The sequence below is a fragment of the Euprymna scolopes genome, chromosome 3 (genome assembly GCF_053919585.1).
Source record: "Euprymna scolopes isolate OS-2025 chromosome 3, ASM5391958v1, whole genome shotgun sequence".
Classification (NCBI taxonomy): Eukaryota; Metazoa; Mollusca; class Cephalopoda; order Sepiida; family Sepiolidae; genus Euprymna; species Euprymna scolopes.
The window spans coordinates 114,772,624-114,793,454 of NC_136484.1; the positions used below are offsets into that span (position 1 = coordinate 114,772,624).

At 35.6% G+C, this 20,831-nt stretch overlaps 1 protein-coding gene across 2 annotated transcripts in view; it reads right to left on the reverse strand.

Moving 5' to 3' along the window:
- LOC145258181 (uncharacterized) overlaps positions 1-3,586 on the reverse strand; it is a 905,094-nt gene extending 901,508 nt beyond the window's left edge. The window contains exon 1 of one of the 2 annotated variants that reach the window (XM_080116026.1): positions 3,096-3,586. The gene's annotated coding sequence lies outside the window, so the exon portion shown is untranslated. The remainder of the gene's footprint in view (positions 1-3,095) is intronic. The other variant, XM_080116065.1, reaches the window with a different exon arrangement.
- Positions 3,587-20,831: the final 17,245 nt, after the last annotated feature.

Here is a 20,831-nt window from a genome sequence, read left to right on the forward strand (position 1 = left end):
TAATTGTCACCAGTAGTAACATATTTGATTCGACATTTACTTATTTATATTATATACAAATACATGACACGTTCACACGTATACATCTTGTTTAATGCAAGAGGCGTATACTATAATGTCTACACTAAACAAATGACAAGGTCTTTCTTCTTCTTCTTCTTCTTCTTCTTCTTCTTCTTCTTCTTCTCCTCCTCCTCCGCGTTCTTTTTTCTTAATTTTCTTCTTCTTCGCCGTAGTTTTTATTCTTCTTGACGAATTTCTTTGAAAACATAATACAACCAGTGGTTATGAGTACAATGTAGTATATGTTCTAATACTATAATTCTGTCCTTACTCAGTGACGGAAAACTCTTTCTAGCCAATATTTATTTTCTTCCTCATCCAGAATATCTCTTTTGGGGGAGTAAGCTTTTCCTTTCATAAAAAAACAATCTGGTGTCACACTCTGCCCTTTTGAAGGGGCAAGTAAATGAAGAACACACCCATAAGTGATCAGTAACAATATTTTAATTATAAACATCAATTTTGCAACTAGATATGAACATTTTCACTATCCAGCCCTCTCGGCTAGAATCGATGTGTAGTACCTGTTCGATATCGGAGTAGAGTTAGCCGCTATCCACCTATGCTTTATCTCATTTTATCCTAAGCAGGTTGATAATTGCTTGTCGCCTCTAGCTCCCTTATTTGCTAATGGATTCCAACAGGTCTTTAATGTAATTCTCATTTCTATTAAGAGTGCACACCTTTTTTTTTCTAGGGGGGGGGGCTGGATTTTACACAGATTCAAAAGCGAAACTGTTTCTAACATTGTCCTCGTGGAGAGGCAGGTATGCGGGTAAGAAGGCTTTTAGTTATGCTGTTCGATCAATGGTTGAAGGGGAGCGCGCATATTGTATCCCTTCATTTTCTTTTTCTCTTTCTTTCTTTCTTCTTCTTCCTTCTTCTTCTTCTTCTACCTCTACTACTGCTACTGCTTCTACTACTACTATTACTACTACTGCTACTGTTATACGGTTTATATGACGACATCAATCACCGATTTATAACAACAATATTTTAATCTGAAACATGAATTTCACAACGAGATACAAAGGCTTTATACGCATACGGTTCTTGTCCGCTGTGCGAAACAGGTTCGCCTGTATTACAAGGAAACGGTGCATATTTGGCGGTAGAAACACTATCACGTTATTGGCAGTACACAGTGATATATGGGCGCGTGTGCAACAATCAGAACTATCACCTGATGTGATACATATTTGCGACTTTTCTCCTTTTTAGCTACCTGTTAAGCGGAAGACCTGTACATACATAGAGATTCGATCCCGACAAGGACAATGGCGTCATTAGTAAAGATAATATATATATATATATATATATATATATATATATATATATATATATATATATATATATATATATATATATACATTCTTCTTATTTCCGATAGACCATGAATCTATCATACACTACACTTGACCTGCGTAAAAAGTTTCGGATGAGGCAAGGTGTACGAAATTTTAAGCCGCGCTTCTGAACCGGTATAGCTTTAGGTCTAGTGACGAAATGGTGTCAAGAAGCAATGCCGGGATAAGAAGAGAAAGATTGGTGTTACTTTCTTATAAACTAGTTGCACAGCCAAAGCTTGAGAGTTTAGTATATCTTACTATTTTATTATTGTATAGTATTGTCTATGAATAATCTCTCTCTCTCTATATATATATATACATGCATATATATATATATATGAATAATCTATATATAGCTACATACATATATATATGTGACCACGATCTTATTTAAATATATATATATATATATATATGTATATATATACGTTATTCAAAGCTACGTGCATTTTACTATCATTTATATATATATAGATATAATATATATCACTTCTATATGATTAAAGAAACGCATGCACAACAACATATATATGTAAGGATGAATACATATATACATAAAAAAATTAAAAAATATTTTCACACAATATTTGTATATTTCGCTTTCTCTCGTCTTTTGCTTAGTAATCTATACTCTCATTTTTCAATTCGTTGTACTCTCATTTTTCAATTCGTTGTACTCTCATTTTTCAATTCGTTGACAGAGGACAAATAACGTTACGCGCAAACTTTAGGAAATTCACAAACTCATATATATATATATATATATATATATATATATATATATATATATATTAACATTATAACATACATTTTTGTTTCAGCATTTACTTGAGAAGTATTTTATATACGAGTAGAGCTGAACAGTTTTGTAAAAAATATATTAATCGCATGTAAGCAACAAAAAGCGTTTGTGTTGCATTCCACGAAACAATTCGTCAGGTTAATCGTCATATATACATTTGTATATTACTTTTACAGTTATTATCTCTCCCTTTCTTTCTTTTCTCCCCCTTCTCTCTCTCTCTCTACATATATACATATATTATATATTTTGTATAATATATATATATCTATATATCTATATATATGTATATATATATTCAAAACGTTATTATAAGCTTTTACATAACATTTTGGAAATACACACACACAAACATATATATATATATATATATATATATATATATATATATATATATATATATATATATGCAAAACATGTTACGGTTTATTACTTTCTATATATCTACCTGACCAAATACTGCCCCAAGCTATGATAGTTATTACTAGAGCCGGTACTTTCACGCACACGCACACGCGCGCACACACACACACAAACACACACACAAATATATATATTTATATAAATACAGATAGAGAAAGAGAGAGATAGAGAGCGAGAGAGAGAAAGAGAGGGAGAGTGAGAGAGAGTAAGAGAGAGCGAAAGATAGTAACTTCTAAAGAAAGAGAGAGAAATAGATAGAGTGTGTGTGTGTGTGAAGAAAGAGAGTGGCTTTAATTCATGTGCGCACACATACACATATATACATTTAAAGAGACATATTACACGTTCGCACAAAAACGCGCACCGACACATACATACCTATCCAGACACACCCACCCATATATATGTATACATACATATATTCATGTAACGAAATGAAGGACATAGATCATATTTACCCGTTGTAATCCACACGCTGGTATGCATTTGAAACATGCTCCGTTCTCCGTGATCGGTCGTACTACTGTTTCCTCAGACACTACCACGGCGACGACAACTACCACTGTTATTATGTATTACAATCACTGTTAGTAGTAGTATTGTCGCTTATTAGTATTGTTAGTATTAATTACTAGTACGACTACTGCGATTAAGGAAGTAAAAGAGCCAGAACCAGCACCTCCAATGAATACTAGCAGTACCGGCCCCACAGTTGTGTTAATACGACGACTACTCCGCCGCGTAAGCGTTCTCCTCCCTCTCGCTCTACCTCTTCTCAAGCTGCTATGACGTCGTGCGCAGCTGAGGCGAAAAGAAGGAAACCGTTGCTGCTGCTGATGTCGATCAGGTTTTTTTCTCTCTAGATGGACATGTCGCTGTTGATGGCCGCCGTGGCTCACGCTTACTTTCTCTCTATCGCCTTCTCGCTACACTTCTCTATAGCTCGGTCTCTTTCTTTCGTCGGTATTTCCGCAAATCATTTCGCCTTTTTTTATTTCTTATTTCACTTTCACTTTCACTTTCGTTTTAACGCGGTCGTTAACGCCTGACTCAAGTGTACCCCCACACTATTTAATTATTGCATTTTCGACAGTATGTTTTTTAGCCATTTCACGGTACCGTTATAAGCAAAAAAAACAAAAAAAAAAAACAAAAAAACCCCCCAAAAAACAAAACAAAACAAAAAGACAAAAAAAAAAGCGACAACAAATGTCATTTAACTCCCTATTTTTTGGTTCCGTATTTACAAAATTGACACGTTCAATTTTTCACGTAGATAAAATGCGGCTCCCGAAAAATGCGCTCCCTGGAGTGGGGCAAAGATAAATTATAAAAATGCATCAGTCTAGAAAGATCACCCAACATTTGAAAGAAAACAGAACAGGTACCACACCTTGATCGGATCCAGAAGAACGAATTTAAGTCTTTCTCCAATATGCTCAAGTCGAGCGAGTTTCGAAATGGATCTAAAAAAGTCTTTCAACATCTGTTTTCTCAAGAACTCTGCATTCAAAATGTGCTGCAAGTCTATATATACATTGTGCTTCGATAACTACGAATACTTATATTTATTTGAAGCTTAAACGAATTATATTATTTGGCGTATAAAGTTATATTAACTTCAATATACTTCATTAAATGGCACATATGCGCCGAATGCTGATGTGGACAAGACTAGTTTTCGCATACCTATTATGATAAATTTCATGCAATTCTAACAAATATTCTACATAAGCATTTTTCATTACTTAGACCCTATAATTTATTATTATTATTATTATTATTATTATTATTATTATTATTATTATTATTCTATGAGCGTTTATAGTTATTTGGGGCCTATTAGTCTTATACATTTTGTAAACGTTGTCCGATGTGGGCGTTGAAATAATGCAGTTTCGCCTTTCTCAAATTGCGCAAGTCCGACGAAAGTCGAAGAGGCCGATGGAATCGTTTCTACGTTTGGAATCCCAAGAGCTCTTTATAACTAAATTATATTGATTTTAACAAGTAGTGTTGTAGCCTAAATGTGTTTATAATTATTTAAACCATTTTTCGATGAGATGCATTTGAATTGCATATGAGTGCTTCTGAAATTGCGCATATAGGCGGAAGGCCGAAGAAGCCGAAAGAGGTGAAGCAATATTTTTTTTTGCCAAGGTGGTTCACTTTAAGCAAAAAAAAAAAAAAAAAAAAAAAATTTAACGTTTTTGAGAAACGCGCTTATAAATATGCGTCTGTACGTGCTTTAATATTTCCGGTTATGTGAATATAAAATTATCCTTACATATGGGGATCGCCATAATATACATTTGTGTCAATATTCAATATTCTGCTTCGCATTCTGAAGATGCTTGATGTCTCTAAGTTAAACAGCAACAGGATAGAAGTGGATATGCCCGATAATGTTTAAGGAAAACGGCCAGACGGACCACTGGAAGACGAGACTAACGATGGGAAAAATGGACGACTTTCAGATATTCTTCTACATTATCGAATATCTCGGATTAACAACCTGAAATGAATAGGATATACATACACAGCCAATAGAAAAACATTTATAGTACAGAATTGAACAGAACGATGTCACGTCTCTACCACAAAATATATGCGCTGCCAACACAGGAAGGAAACTGCAGAAAGGAACATTGCAACACACAGGGCAACGTATTTAGCAATTTGGCTGATAGAATTCTGGGTTATGTGAGCATAAATACATAATTATAGAAAAAAGTCATATTTGTATGAGGAAATAATTGCTATGTACGCGCCCATGCGAGTTAACGGTGGTTAAGTGGTTAACGACACAGACTGACGAACTGGGTATGTCAAGTTCGATTCCAATTTATTTAATCCAATTTCTATCTAGAAAGAATTCTAACTAGACAAATATTAGGAGAAACCAATGCAAATAATAGAATCATTTGGTTCATACGATATGAATGAATGTTATAGATATATATCTGGCTAAACTGAGTTATAAATAAAGTTGATTATAAACTTTTCAATTTCATTTATGCAATTTCAGAAAAGAGATACATAGTCAAGAATGTAAAAATATGTTAGTAGGCACGCACTAAACGAGATGCGTCCAATAAATTTCCAGACATTTTTCGTATGGGCACATTTATTGATAATACTCACATGAAACTCTAGTAGCTTTCGAAGTAATCTCCTCCGGCTGCAATGAACTTGTTATACCGTTCCAACAACTTCTGGAAGGCCTCTTGGAAATCCTCTTGGGTGAGCATCGCAGTCTCTTCCATCTCCTCAATTGTCTCATTGTCTGGAGCTTGAGGAATAACCAAAAGTCACAGTGAGCAATGTATGGACCATAGGAGAGTGAGGAACTCTCTTGATGTCTACCGTGGTCAAATATTCTGTGACAAGGATAGAGTTGTGGACTGGTGCATTCTCCTGGTGGAAATGCCACTGACTCTATTTGAAGAATACTCGTCTCTTCCGACGGAATCTGTTTCTGGACTCACGTAAACATAGTATTTCTTGTTGACTGTCTGTCCAGTGGGAACGCAGTGCATGTAGATCATGTCCGTGCTATAAAAAAGTGAGTATCATAAGTTTCCGGGTGGATTTGCCCTGTCTCGCCTTCTTTGGGGGGTCTAGGTAAGCCAACATGCTTTTTCTGGGAACTCTTGGTCTCCTGGTCATAGCAGTTGATCCAGCTTTCATCGCAGGTCACCAGAACATCAAGAACTGCGGTATCTGAATTGGATCAGCTCGACCATATTCCTACTGTCATGACAAGTCTTTCTTTTTGATCTTCTCTAGGACAAACTTCGCACAAGTTTCTAAGCTTCAGTCCATCGCGAATAATTGTGTTCCCACACTGACATCAAACTGTGCATTATTGTTTGTATAGACACACGGCAGTTCTTATCTATGAAATTCTTTCCATGGCCATTCAACTCTGGTGTTCTGAATTCCTTTCCCCTCCCCTACCTTTCATCATTTCTAACAAACTTTTCACTGCTAGAGATTAATTTTGAACTCTGAAACTCACAAATAGGGAAGCATATTGCATGTAGTAAAGTTTCTGGTCCTGATACAGTCTCGCGGTAAGTAGAGAAAATCAAAGTCATTTTCATGCCGAAATAGCTTTCAACTCCTCCAATCTATTTAGGGGAGAATGCGACTTACAAGAAGATAAAAACAACTGCCAACCTCATAACACTCATCAAATAATTTTGATATCGCGTATCGCTGAATGAATTTTGGATTTCATCTTTTCTCCAACATCTTGAGCAAGATTTCCTTTTAAGAGGTCAATGCTACATTTGAACTGAACTTCCCTTTCCGATGGCCAGAAACGTCTTGGCTCCAGTGGAAACGGCTCAACCACGCGAGAATAAAAATGGGGCGATCAAAAGCTGCTATGACTAGATAGTACTAAAAAAATTGAGCAGACCATCTGCTAATGTGTATAGAGGGACTGTATGCCTCAACACTACCTTGCCTACCCTCTACGTTCCAACCACTGCAGTTCAAAAGATCTTGCAGAATACAAATATAATAGAAATTATTGCGCATATAATGTGTGAAACTTCCGTATATTTCCATGCTTCAAAGACAAGCTACGAAGAAAACTGAACATAGAGCTGTGGTCATAATGTTTTATGTGCTAATTTTAGAGCGAAATGACAAGAGAAAAATAGTGACTACTATATTAGTTTTGGTTATATTACTACTACTACTACTACTACTACTACTACTAATAATAATAATAATAAATTGCACCTGTATGTTTAAATGTATGCATGTATGTTTGTATATCTGCCCAAAACTTTCGACAGACGCGGCGTATTTTCACGAGATCGGTACAGTCAGATGACACATAACGAAAAATTGGCTAAAAACATTAATTCCTTCACCCTCAACTGGGCACTTATCTACAATGAAGAGTCGACTTCTTCGCCGGTATTTCTGAAAGTCCTCCCCTCTTTTCAGTTTACTAGCCTTAATTTAAAATTCCGCCACTTCCGCTTTGGCAATAGACGCAATGGCAAAGACATCAAGTTCTTTTTTTCACATTCTTTTCCTCCTTTGCGGTACGGATTCGAACCTGCTGCCTACTACCACTTTTTTTTGGCTCAAAACACACCTCCAAAACACTCGGGCAACGCCGGGCACGAAGACTAATAATAATAATAATAATAATAATAATAATAATAATAATAATAATAATAATAATTTAAACTACGATTTATATAATTAACGTTATTTATCGTATTACCTAAGCAGCCCGCGAAGCTTTATGCGATATATATTCCCCATGTTGCTCATACCGCTTGCGCTTCGTTTCTACTTTTCTCCTAAGCTGTATCCTAGCATGCTGATAATAGACTTAATAGCGAATAAATCCGAACACAATGATCTTTTCTCTTGTTATCTCTATTTCCAATGTGTACCACATGCTTTTTTTCCTCCCAGAAGGCACTTGCCTCTTTGTGTCAATGCAACTCTGGCTTTGTTTTACGTTCAGCTGTCAACGGCACCGATGCATACGCCTGTTGGCTAAGGGAATATGGTTCCGATGATTCCACCTTTTCAACTCTGCAAGATGGCTGAACGATAAGTCTTTTATGGAAAATGTCAAAGCTGAAGTTATCGCTTTCGTGTTAAAGTAAATATCAGAAGATGATTATAACCACTCCAGCTTTAGTATTTTTTACTCAGATATGAGAGAAAATAGAATCACTTACAGGTTCCACCATAAGTAACTAAATATCGTAACGTTGGACCTTACAGCATGTTTTAGTCGTACATAAGAATGAGAGATGTTGTAGGTGATATATGCTTGGTTAAAGAAAGAGGGAATGACACAGAAAACCGAAAATATATTTGGCTGTAGTCCGACGACCCATGAGATGTTTTATTTGAACAAATAAGTACACTATTACATTGTAATATCATGCTAGTTGTGATACGTGATGCACAAGATTATCTGTTGATAAGCGTCATGTATTAAGATTATTTAGATGTTATCTTTGATGGATACCTCGAATGTTTGACCTATGGGTGGTCGAATGGTGATCAGTAACAAAGTCCGGATTCAATCAGGGGTGAAAAGATCCCAGCAAATAAATGAGGCGTTCTGAGCCAGCTGTCTGGAAAGAAAAGAAATTTGGGAGTTGGACATTTGAGGCAGTCAGTTGATTTACGAGAGTCCTGTTTGGCAGCCGGATCGGTTTGCCTTTCCGGATAGGTTGGTTCCTTGGAGTTCTTACTAAAGAGATGTGTTTCGATTTGACCAAGCATACATCGTATTTTATAAGTATACCATTCAATTCATTCATTGGGAAAACAAATACTACTTGTAATAAGAGGAAACATTATTATTTGTTTATATTCTTGTGGCTTTTGTATTAAAGTATGAATTACTTTTTTGACTGAATCAAGCAACAACTTTGGACCAGATCGTGTAGGATGTTCACAGTCGGTGTAGTTAACGATAAGGTCCATCTTCATAATTTGTCATTTAGTGCATTGTCAAAGAAAAACTTACAGAGTGATACTCGTCGTATAGTTGAACTTCAGGAACAAATCTCAGCTGATAAGCAAAGAGTAATCAGCTCCACGGATAGTACATAGTTTAATATCATTTTTGCATTGAAAAAGCCTTAAATATACCCTTTCTAGTTTTTATATTCCATTTTCATATTTCGTTCAATATCTTCAATCTAATATGCCCCACTTTGTCAACTAATCTCCAATCTCTCTCCCATCGCTCCAATGCCGCATCCCTGTGCCTGTTTTACAAGTATTTTAATGGAATATGTTCTGATGAATTCGTTGCACTTGTGCCACCTCGACGTACATATCCCCGACAAACACGTTTAGCAACAAAATTGCACCTCTACACTGTTGAATTCCCTAAATGCCAACTAGATTTTTACTTTAATACAAAATGTAAAACACGAATTGCTTTTTTCGCTCGTCTAAATAACAAATGTTAATGCGAGAACTGATTAGATTGCATTATCATCCCTTGAGAAAACACAATTTTTTCAACATTAATTGCATTAATTCACAAATGTAGGCTTTTCTACGATTAAGTTAAAAAATCAGAATAAGCTGTAATATTTAACTATTCACAATTTAGTTATTCTGCAAACCTCAATATTAGTATCAATCAGAACAAGCTCTTATACTTACAAAGCTGTTTAATCATTTTCCTAAGAAGAATTGCTTTCCAAAACCACGGAAAACCTCATCAGTATACCCCGAAATTGTAATCTCCTCCTAAGTAGCGACTAATAAGTCTCCTTTGCGTAATGAGTAAGTTGCTAGAATATGTGTTAAGTAAAAAAGTAGTCAACTAATCAGAAAAGGTAATCTTCTTAGTGACATGTCATATGGTTTCTGTTCAGCTAGATCTACAATAGATGCAGCAATAGTTATATTTCATAGGATTATCGAAGCTCTCAACGGAAGCTTCCTTTCTAGGGCATCTGCTTTTGACATATTAAAGGGCTTTGGTAGGGTATGGCATAAACGTTAACTCCACAATATCTCCAGCTACGATATAGCTGAAAATGTCTTCTCTATTATTAAATCATTTCTCTCTGATAAGTTCATTAGAGTAGTGGTTTATGGGAAGAAATCAGAAGCTCACAGTATTAATGTTGAAGTCCCTTAGAGGTCCATCCGTGGCCAAACTCCCTTTTTTGATCTGCGTCAATGATCTCCCAAATTATATCTATGGCAACTCTTCAAGTTCTCTCTGATTCTCTCTTCTCTGAGCTTGAGTACGTGTTATAATAGGAAATTAGGTGGCTGATTAATTTTAATGCATCAAAACCAAGCCTCTATCTTTACATCATCAACGCTCTAATCCCCGTCTGGCATCAATTAAAGATTGCCTTTCGTCCTGGGGAGTTTCCATGTTTTGAAAAGCTACTGGATCTGATCTTTATTTCTTATCTAAAATTGGAACACGTACATCAAATCCGTTTCCAAAGTCGCTGGAAAAGTGGGTTGAACATTTTACCGCTCCAGTAGATATCTCACTGCTTATGCAATTCTCTACTTGTATAAGAGCCAGGCACGTCCAGGATGAAGTACTTTTACCACATCTGAGAAGGAGCAGCTTGAAGCAGCTTATCCCGCCTTGATAGTGTTCAAAATAGTCTTCGTACGCTAGTATGCCTTTTTTTCCTGCAATCTCTTTCCCACAGAACAAACGTTGCGAGCCTGTATCTACTTTATTGTTATTTTCATGGCAAGTACTCGTCTGAGCTCTAATCTATTGTCCCTACTCGTCAAACTTTCCCGAAAACCACTCGTCTAGCTGAAACCACTCTTTATCTGTACCATTGCCTAAACGTAGATTCCATTAACAAAGTTTATTTTTTAGAACTGCACAACTGTGGAACTCTATTCCGTTTCCCTGCTTTCCAGCTGACTACAATATTGTCGTCTTCAAGTCCAGCGTAAACAAGTTTTTTTATGCGCTGTCCCCTTAAGTAATCCAACTTATTAAATTTCCACTACTAACGATTAATACATGCTCCCATTGACTACTGTATACTCATTAACTCTTACCATTAAGTGGTCCTTGGGCCTTGAAAAGTTGTGACTCTTTTGTAAAATGAATGACTCCCACTACAAGGTCTCCTTCTCTAACATAAAGGGCCTACGTTACATCCTTCCAGAGATTGAAATCTATCCCAAGAAACTAAACCTGACTTATTGTTCCTGTGTGAAACTGGCATTGGACCAAATATTTCACAAGATAAGTCCCCGATCAAAGGATTCTCAAAGTTGACATCAAAATCTGCCCCCCCCCCCAATCGTCAAAAATGGTAATGGACTATGTACTTTTTCTTTTCTACATAGGAGTCACCATTTATCAAGGCCCGAAGGCCAACAGAGAAGTTGAGGATAAGGGCTAGTGAGTGTACAGTTGTCAATGGTACAATATCGTAGTAATCGTTAGTAGTGGACATTTGGTAAATTGGATTACTTAAGAGGACTGTTCATCAAGAATGTATTTATGGTGGACTAGAAGACAACCAAAGTGTAGTCAGCTGGAAAACAGTCAAACGGAAGAAAGTTTCATAGACTTGCAGTTCTAAGAAAGAAGATTTGTTCATGGAATTTACGTTTTAGTTAAGGCACAGATAAAGAGTGGAGAAAATTAGTGACAATGTTTTAATCTAGTCGTGTGTTTTTCGTGAAATTTGAGCTAGACAGGCCCATAGATTGGAGCTCAGACGAGTACTTCCCATGGAAATAACCATAAAACAGAGACAGGCTCGCAATGTCTCTTCTGGAGGGAAGAGAAAAGGGCACCCCCACAAAGCTACGAAATCTATTTTGAACTCTCTCAAGGCAGGATAAGCTGCTTCTACATTAAAGATGTCTTTCCGTATGAAGAAAATATTCTACTATGCCTTATACGTGCTTCAGAGTAGCACTTGCTCACAGTACCGCGTTTATATTTGCGCACTATCGTCTCAATAACAACGAAGTTAATATCATTTAGAGTATCGCTAAGTTATAAATTGACCATATTATGTCTACTCACCCATTTGCGGAGACTTCAATGTCCAAATATTGGATCCCTAGTCCACTCAAACAATACGGATGAGGATTTTCTGACTACCTTTGACCTAACACGAATTGTTCACGAAACCACCCGTATGCCCGACTCCGACAGACAATACACAAATCTCCTTGACCTTTTTCTAACACAGAAATGTGCTCATCCACCGTTCTGTCTCTATTGGGATCTTTCGATAATCTTTTGTTAAGATAAAATTAAACTGTAATAAGTCTATAGCTGAACCTCTCAATCGCATTGTATATCGATATAGCTATAGATGTCTATAGCTGATTGGGATAATTTTTTAACATTTATATCAAGTATACCTCCGCACTCCATGTAAAAAAGTGTCTTCTATATTATTCGACCTGACTAAATTGTTAATTGTTGGTATATATCGCTTTCTACCCTCCAAGAAATCCCATCAAAAGCTCAACAGTCAGTCGTGCTTTACTCCAGAATATACGGCTGTCATTGTGCACATAAATCAGTACTTCAATTGCTTCTAACGTGACAGATGCTGTGAAACTAAAGCCAGGTTTAGGACTGCCAGCAAGCATTGTAAAAGCATAATAAAAGATGCAAAATATTCGTATTGTCAGTATGTCAAGTTGAAAGTAGCTGAGCAGCAGCTTGGTTCCCACCAATTTTGGCGATTAACAAACAGGCCCTGAACAGAAGCGTGTCCTCTATGCCTACCATCATCAATAGACCCGAGGTAATTTCATCAGCATCTGACAAAGTAAAACTATTTTCCAAGAACTTAGCAGTAAATTCCACCCATTTGTGATCAGGTCCACTTACCTACCGTCGATCCTCCTGTGACTAAAAACACACTATGCGACATACAAATATCTGCACGTGTTGTTGCAAAGTTTATCAAAACCTTTGATTCCAGTAAAGCAACTGGTCTCGAATGCATTCTTGTCATATGGATCAAATAGCTTTAACCTGAACTAGCTCCCATAGTTACAAAGCTGTTTGCGCGTTTCCTTAAGGAGAAATGCTTCTTAACACCACGGAAAACTTCCCCAGTATGCCCCGTATTTAAAAAATTCCGGAGCTCACTCATCTCTCTATATCTGCAATATGGTTTCGGTACTGCGAAATCTACAGCTTATGTACTAACTATAATACCAGACAGGATTAGTCAATCTCACGACAGGGGCTTCGTTTCCAGAGTAATAGCTTTTGGCATATCAGAGGCTTTTAGTAGAGTATGGCAAGATTCATTGCTAAAAAATAGCTGGAAATGTCCTGTACATTATTTAATCCTTTCTCTCTTATAAGAGTAGTCGTTGATGGGCAAAAATCAAAAACTCATTGTATTAACGCTGGAATTCCTCAAAATTCCATCCTGGCCCAACATTTTTCCTAATCTTCATCAAAGATGTCCCAAATGACATCCTTTGATCATTCGTAGGCATTTATGCAAAAGAGACCACAGTCTATGGCTAGGACCATCAATGACCAAGATCTTTCTGGTTCTATTTTTTATGATCTTGAGAACATAGTGCAGTTGGAAAAAAAGATGACTGGTTAATTTTAATGCATCGAAAACCAAGCTTCCCTCTGTTCATCATAATCGCTCTGAACCCCATCACACCTCAGTTGAAAGGAATGGTTCTCGTCTTGGGGAAGCTCAATGTCCTACAAACTTCTTGGACTGGCTTCTAATCCTGGTTTAAAATGTGATACATACATCATATCTGTGACCAAGACCGCTGGAAAAATGGTTAGATCACGCTATTGCTCCAGTAGGTATCTTCTGCTGATGCAATCCTCTATCTGTATAAGAGCCAAGTACGCCCTAAAATGGAGTACTGTTGCCACATCTGGGCAGAGGCTGCTCGGCGCGCCCTAACCAGCCATGATGGTGTTCAAAACCGGCTTTGAAACCTAGTATGTGATGCCCTTTTCTCTTCCCTGCGATATCTTTTCGACAGAAGTTTTACTCTGCTATATTGTTATTTTCATGGTAATTGCTCGACTGAACTCCAATCTATGGTCCTTTCTCCTTGCTAAACTTTTACAAAAAGCACTCGACTGGCTAAGACCACTATAAACGATTCCCTCAACCTCTATCTGTACCTAAATCTAAACGCAGATTACAGGGAACAAAGCTTCTTTCCCAGAACTGCCCGCTTATGGAACACTTCCGCTATCCTGCTTCCCGGTTGAATACAACATGATATCCTTCAAATCCAATGTAAACAAGTCCATTTTGATCCGTCCCATAAATAATCAAATTCTACCCAATTTACGTTATTAACGATCACTATACTGCCAGATTATAATCATTAACCCTTATCCTCGAGTGGCCTTCGAGCCTTGGTAGTGGTTATCCCCAAGTAAAAAATAGCCAGTGTCTACAGTGTAGTTTTCTCCGGGAGTAGGTTTATTTAGCGATTTACTTATTAGCAGGGGGTGCCCGAACTTGCCCGACGCTTAAATATATTTTAATTCATGCAGATTTCGTATGTAGTATTAGCTAATTCTCTATTATATATATATATATATATATATATATATATATATATATATGTACTTCATTTACTCACATAAATTAATATACAAACGTATAAATTTATGCGTAAACTTTAAGTATATACTTCAAAAGTACTCAATACGTAGGTAGAGCTATTTAGTAATTTATTAAATATATATGGCGATTAAGCTATACTGAATATTTCGCGTTTAATCCACTCTAGGATTCTTCAGGCTTATGCGCGAATTTTGATGTTGTCTGTCGTTTTAATATACGCACCTTCTATTGAGATTTTGGTTAGCCAATCAGCTTTCTAGTATCCACCGCGCCCTTCATATAAGCCAATGAACATGCACTTACAAGACAAAGGCCCATTTGACCTCTGGTTGACCTGATTCTTTGTGTGTGCTCTATTTGGCCTAGATATCAAGTGACTTGACCTGTTTTAAAATACATATATATTTATATATATATATATATATATATATATATATATATACATACACATATATATATATATATGTGTGATAGTTTATGTATATGCAGGTTTATTTATTTAATTTATTTATTTGTTTATTTTCTATTGTTTTTGTTAGTTTAAAGTTATTTTGTTTCTCTATCCTAGAGTAAATTTTATCCGGTGAACTATTTCTCTCCTACAGTTAAATAGATGTTGGGGTTCTTTAAAGTACAGGATAGCAAATTTTTCATGAAGGCATAACCTACATGGGTCGTCTAGGTCTCTACAGGTGTTTGCTTGTCTTACTATTTTCCATTCGACTACCGGCGAACGTCCGCTTTCCTTGAGTTCCCAGTATTTATTTGCTAGCGTTGTTTTCATACGGTGGTTTTTATTGTTGAATGTACTTTTGTGGTCATAATATCGAGTTTTGAAATATAAGGAAGTCATACCTACGTAATATTTCTTGTTATTCAGGTTTTCTTTCGCAAATATTGTGGCCTGGTAAACTATGCTTTTGGTTAGACATTTATTTTGAAGTGGGCAAAGTGTGCGGTATATACAGTTGCATTTATCTTGTTCGTTATTAGTATTTTTATTTTTATATCTAGTATGGTTGTTATTGTCCGGAGTTGGTTTATTATTATTATTATTATTATTATTATTATTATTATTATTATTATTATTATTATTATTATTATTTCTGCTAGTTATATATGTCTTTTGTGTTAGTTTTATTTTGGTCATGGTGTCTACTTTTTTATTGTTTATTTTGTTGTTGTTTACATTGATTTATTTAATATTTTGTTATTATGTGCTTTAATTATCATCTCTAAATTTTTCTGCAGCAGCTGTAGGATAACTTTAGGGTATTTTTATTGAAAATCTTTTGTAAGGGGTTTGTTGCGGGAAAGGTTTTTTCGATAAGATCTAGAAAGTTCTTGCCAAGTAGACTCAGCAATAACTCAAACGATTAAAATGTATTTAACAGGTCAACCAATATCAATGAAACAGCCCTAAAAATTTGTGCATACAAAAATATTGATATCAAATATAAGCAACAAAACACCAATAACTATAATAAAATTAAAAATAGAAGAAAAAGAAATATAATCTGGTATACGACCCCATACAATCAAATGTTAAAAACAAAACTTGGCAAGAAATTTCTAGATCGGAATATTCAGTGTAGCTTAATCGCCATATCTATTTTATAAATTACTATATATATATATATATATATATATATATCGTTCTGTACCTGTACTGATTCTCAAATTTTAAAAGGACGTGGGTAATATCACCTAGAATCGAAGCCATAATATGTAGTGCACCAGCCATACTCCCTCCCATTATACTAACCCGACGAACAGATAAAAAAGATTTAAAATAAGACAAATTCTAGCTATGATTAAAACTAATAAGAATATGTCGTTAAAGTGTAATCAACATTTCGTATTTAAACAGACATATTTCTGTACGCCTTATTCATCAATTCAAAGAAAGGTTTTAGTTTTTATAACCACTCTTGGTATATGATTACAATCCCTTGTTGATTTAAATATTATGTTGTCAGTAGTTAAAGAATGTAGCGATTAAACACACACATGAATTTTTTATGTTTTATTTTATTTATTTATATTTTATTTATTACTTATTTTATTTTTTAAATTTTATTTGTTCATTTTTCATGTAGAATATCATACAGCATTATTCCGATAAAAGAAACCATTGTATAGCAAAGTCAACAATGTTGTGAGCATATTTTCCTAAGGAGTAGAATCAATATATATTTAAACTTATTGTTAGGGGTCTTGTAAGATATCAACTCACGTGTATCATTTGACTGATAACATAAGAGCGTGTTACACCCGTGTGTTAAATAAACAGTTTTGTGTGAAATTCCGTACAAATTGTGGTGCTCAGCAGGAAAATTTCCGAGTTCGACAAAAAAAAAAAAAATCGGAGGTTATATCGGCCGGAACTTAGTGAGAGTGAATCTTGTAACGAAATTAATTGTCTTAATAATCTAAAAAATCCAGATTATTAATCTTTATAGCTAAAATTCGAAAGCATGTCAAATCATGTAATCATAATATGAGGAATATACAATGAAAATAAGTGAAACATTGTGCAAAGAATAAATGCTATCGGACAGTGAGAGGGACACTTTCCGTCACATAACCGACATGCGAATCATGAATAATCAAAATTGAATAGGAAACTTACAATGCAGTTATTCGTTCACACATGAAGCAATGTTGCCAGATTTTAGCTGATGCAGCTACCATTAGTCTCTCCTTTAAAGACAGAATCAAAAAAAGTCTCCAATTAAATAGATCCCACACCATCAATAGAGCTCAAACTCCTGTACCACCCACTGAAAAGGTCCTTACATGGGGGATAGTCTTCTTTTCCAATAGCTTTATCAATCTGACTGCGAGACTTTGGAATTCCCTCCTTGCTTCCTGCTTCCCTTACTTATGCAAGAGTTTAAATGTAATATGAACAGAAATAACTGTAAGTTATCTTATATATATATATATATATATATATATATATATATATATATATATATATATATATATATATATATATATATATACCACTATCAGCCGGCCACTGAGGTGTGACCGACAGACGTGTTATAGTAAATGTCTAAAAGCCGTCTCAGGAAGATATGAAGATGGCCGTCATTAAGGTCTATAAGAAGAAAAGCATACCTGAGATGTTGTATGTGCTGTGTGGCTCCTTCTTCTCCCAGGAAACGTCTTGACCTCTTCACCCTTGGTAGCGTTCTGACTGGAATTTTCTTTCTTCATTTCCCGGACCGTTTCGTTGTTTCAATGAAGGCATTTATGAAGGCATTTATGAAGGAATTTAATGCAGACACAAGATAAACAACACGCGAAACAATTGTAATATATATGGAACATAACTATTTTATTTTACATTAGATACAATATATATTACAAAAAAACTTTTACAACTTAAAACTGGACAACAGGCTTTTCAAAGCTAACTAACTGTTGTGGTTGCATGGTTGAACAATAATTAGTAAGGAAATTATATTTACTGTTGTTGGAGAAGAACATTCTAATTTTTTACAGAATGTATTGATTGGCTTATCCCATAGTCCGAATTTCTCAATTAAATTTTTTAGTACGAATATTTTTAATTTATTCGAAATCCCTTTCAATTTTATCGGGAGGACAACTTCTCCTTCAAATTTTATCCCACCACCAGTTACCGTCCGGGCTGCTTTACTAGTTTTCATCATGGCCGGTTTTCCCAACTTTTTCCACGTATTCAGGTTTATTATAGAAACATCGGAGCCGGAGTCGAGTTGTATGTGCTGTGTGGCTCCTTCTTCTCCCAGAAGACGTCTTGACCTCTTCACTATTGGTGGCGTTCTGACTGGAATTTTATTTCTTCATTTCCCGGACCGTTTCATTGTTTCAATGAAGGCATTTATGAAGGCATTTATGGCAGACACAAGATAAACAACACGCGACACAATTGTAATATATATGGAACATAACTATTTTATTTTACGTTAGATACAATATATATTACAAAAAAACTTTTACAACTTAAAACTGGACAATAGGCTTTTCAAAGCTAACTAACCTAACTAGTTTTGTGGGAGGGGGTGCTCCCCCCCCCCCCGCGTTTACGAAGAGACAAAAATTATAGTTCTCACCTCATGACAGTCTGAACAGAAAGAGGGAGAGCTCTAGGAAAAGGAATTATGGGAAGGCGTTTCTTTGTATCCCTACGCACATGGCCAAATAACCACTCAGCCATACTGCGGAGTGTGTTAGAAACAGTGGCACGGAGAAATAGTGCCACATATACATTACTAGCTTGTATGTTATTTCCTGTCACGATTACATCCTATTTCTTCCGAGTGACTGTTGTTTAATTGTTATGACCTTACATTCATAACAACATTATAACATTTTCACTCCAAACAAGGCACATCGCCACTTTGATGTAGGGAGCTACTATCAGGGACATAAGTTATAGGGGTACTATGTAGGTAGTTGGGCAGCAAGATATAGGTTCACGTTACACTTGGACTTCTGCATGTCAGTACAGTTGGCAAGCAGGATCCCGGAAGGGAATTCCAAAGTCTAGCGGTTCTGGAGAAGAAACTACTGGAGAAGAAGGCTCTCTTACATCTAGGAATCTCTACTGTGAAAGGGTGGAGTTTAGCTGCTTGTCGGGTCTGTCGGGGGTATTTACGTCGTGGGGGTACAACTGCTTGCAGTTCGTCACAGCATTCACCATTAAAGTACTTGTAGAACAGACAAATGGATGCAAAATTTCCTCGATGGGACAGAAACTGAAGCTTAGATGACAGTTCAGAACCTATTAAGTTGGCGACTCTCTTTTGGACCTTGTTCAGGAGCGAGAGACTAGTAGCAGATGCACCAGCCCAAACATGAACACAATACTCCATGCATGGGCGAATGGTGGCCTTATAGAGGTACATGATACTTTCGGGCGTTAGTAGCTTCCTAGCATGGTAGAGGGAACCTACCTTCTTCGCAGCTGTCCTGGCAGTACTCTCAGTGTAATTGTTCTAACTCATGTTTCCTGTGAGCGTTAGGTCGAGGAGTTTAAAAGATGTACTTTCAGATAAAGAGTCTTTGGACATTGCTATTGGTGGTAGAGAAGGTTTCTTGTAATTATTGAAGGAAACAAGTTTAGTCTTGGCAGCATTGAATGTGACCATCCATTTTCTTGTCATAAATAATTTTTACCAAGAATTCTTCAGAAATTTCGCTCACAATTATAACTGATGACACCGAAGTCATCTATTTTTTATAAATAATTTTACCAAGAAGGAATTCAATTTTTTATAAATAACTTTACCAATCGGAAGGGTTTCAAGTTATATATATATATATATATATATATATATATATATATTATTATTATTATTATTATTATTATTATTATTATTTGGGGTAAACAGTTACATATGGTCGCTAAAAATAGCCATCTGTTTCAGTCAAAGACACTTCATCAGGCGATTTGGAACCTCTCGATGCCAAAAAGAAAATGGAAAGATGGGATGGATTAGAGAGAAATTAAAAAAGAAAAACCTTTTTTTTTCGTTTTTAATTTCTCTCTAATCTATCGCATTGTTCATTTTCTTTTTGGCGTCGAGAGGTTCCAGGTCGCCTGATGAAGTCTCTTTGACTGAAACAGATGGCTATTTGTCGCGACCATCTGTAACTGTTTACCCAAAATAATAAAAAATATTTTGCTCTTTTTATTGATCATTATTTAACAACCTCGTTTTCTTCATCAGTTCTAACTTTTGAACACCGTAACCACATATATATATATATATATATATATATATATATATATATATATATATATATATATATATATATATTAGTCCTCGCGCGAAAGAGCAGGACACAAAATGTTTTAAATAATAATAATAATAATAATAATAATAATAATAATAATAATAGAATAAAAATAACAAAGACTTTCGCTGGCGAGGACTGCTATTGACCGTAACCAGTTATACAGTCCTTTTGAAATGTTCATCTCTATTTTTCTCGTTATGTACTGAATATTTGTTAATGAAATCTATATGAAATATGTTCCTTATTAAATTTTAAAGAGTTTCTATTCTGAAAGAAGTTTTAAAAAAT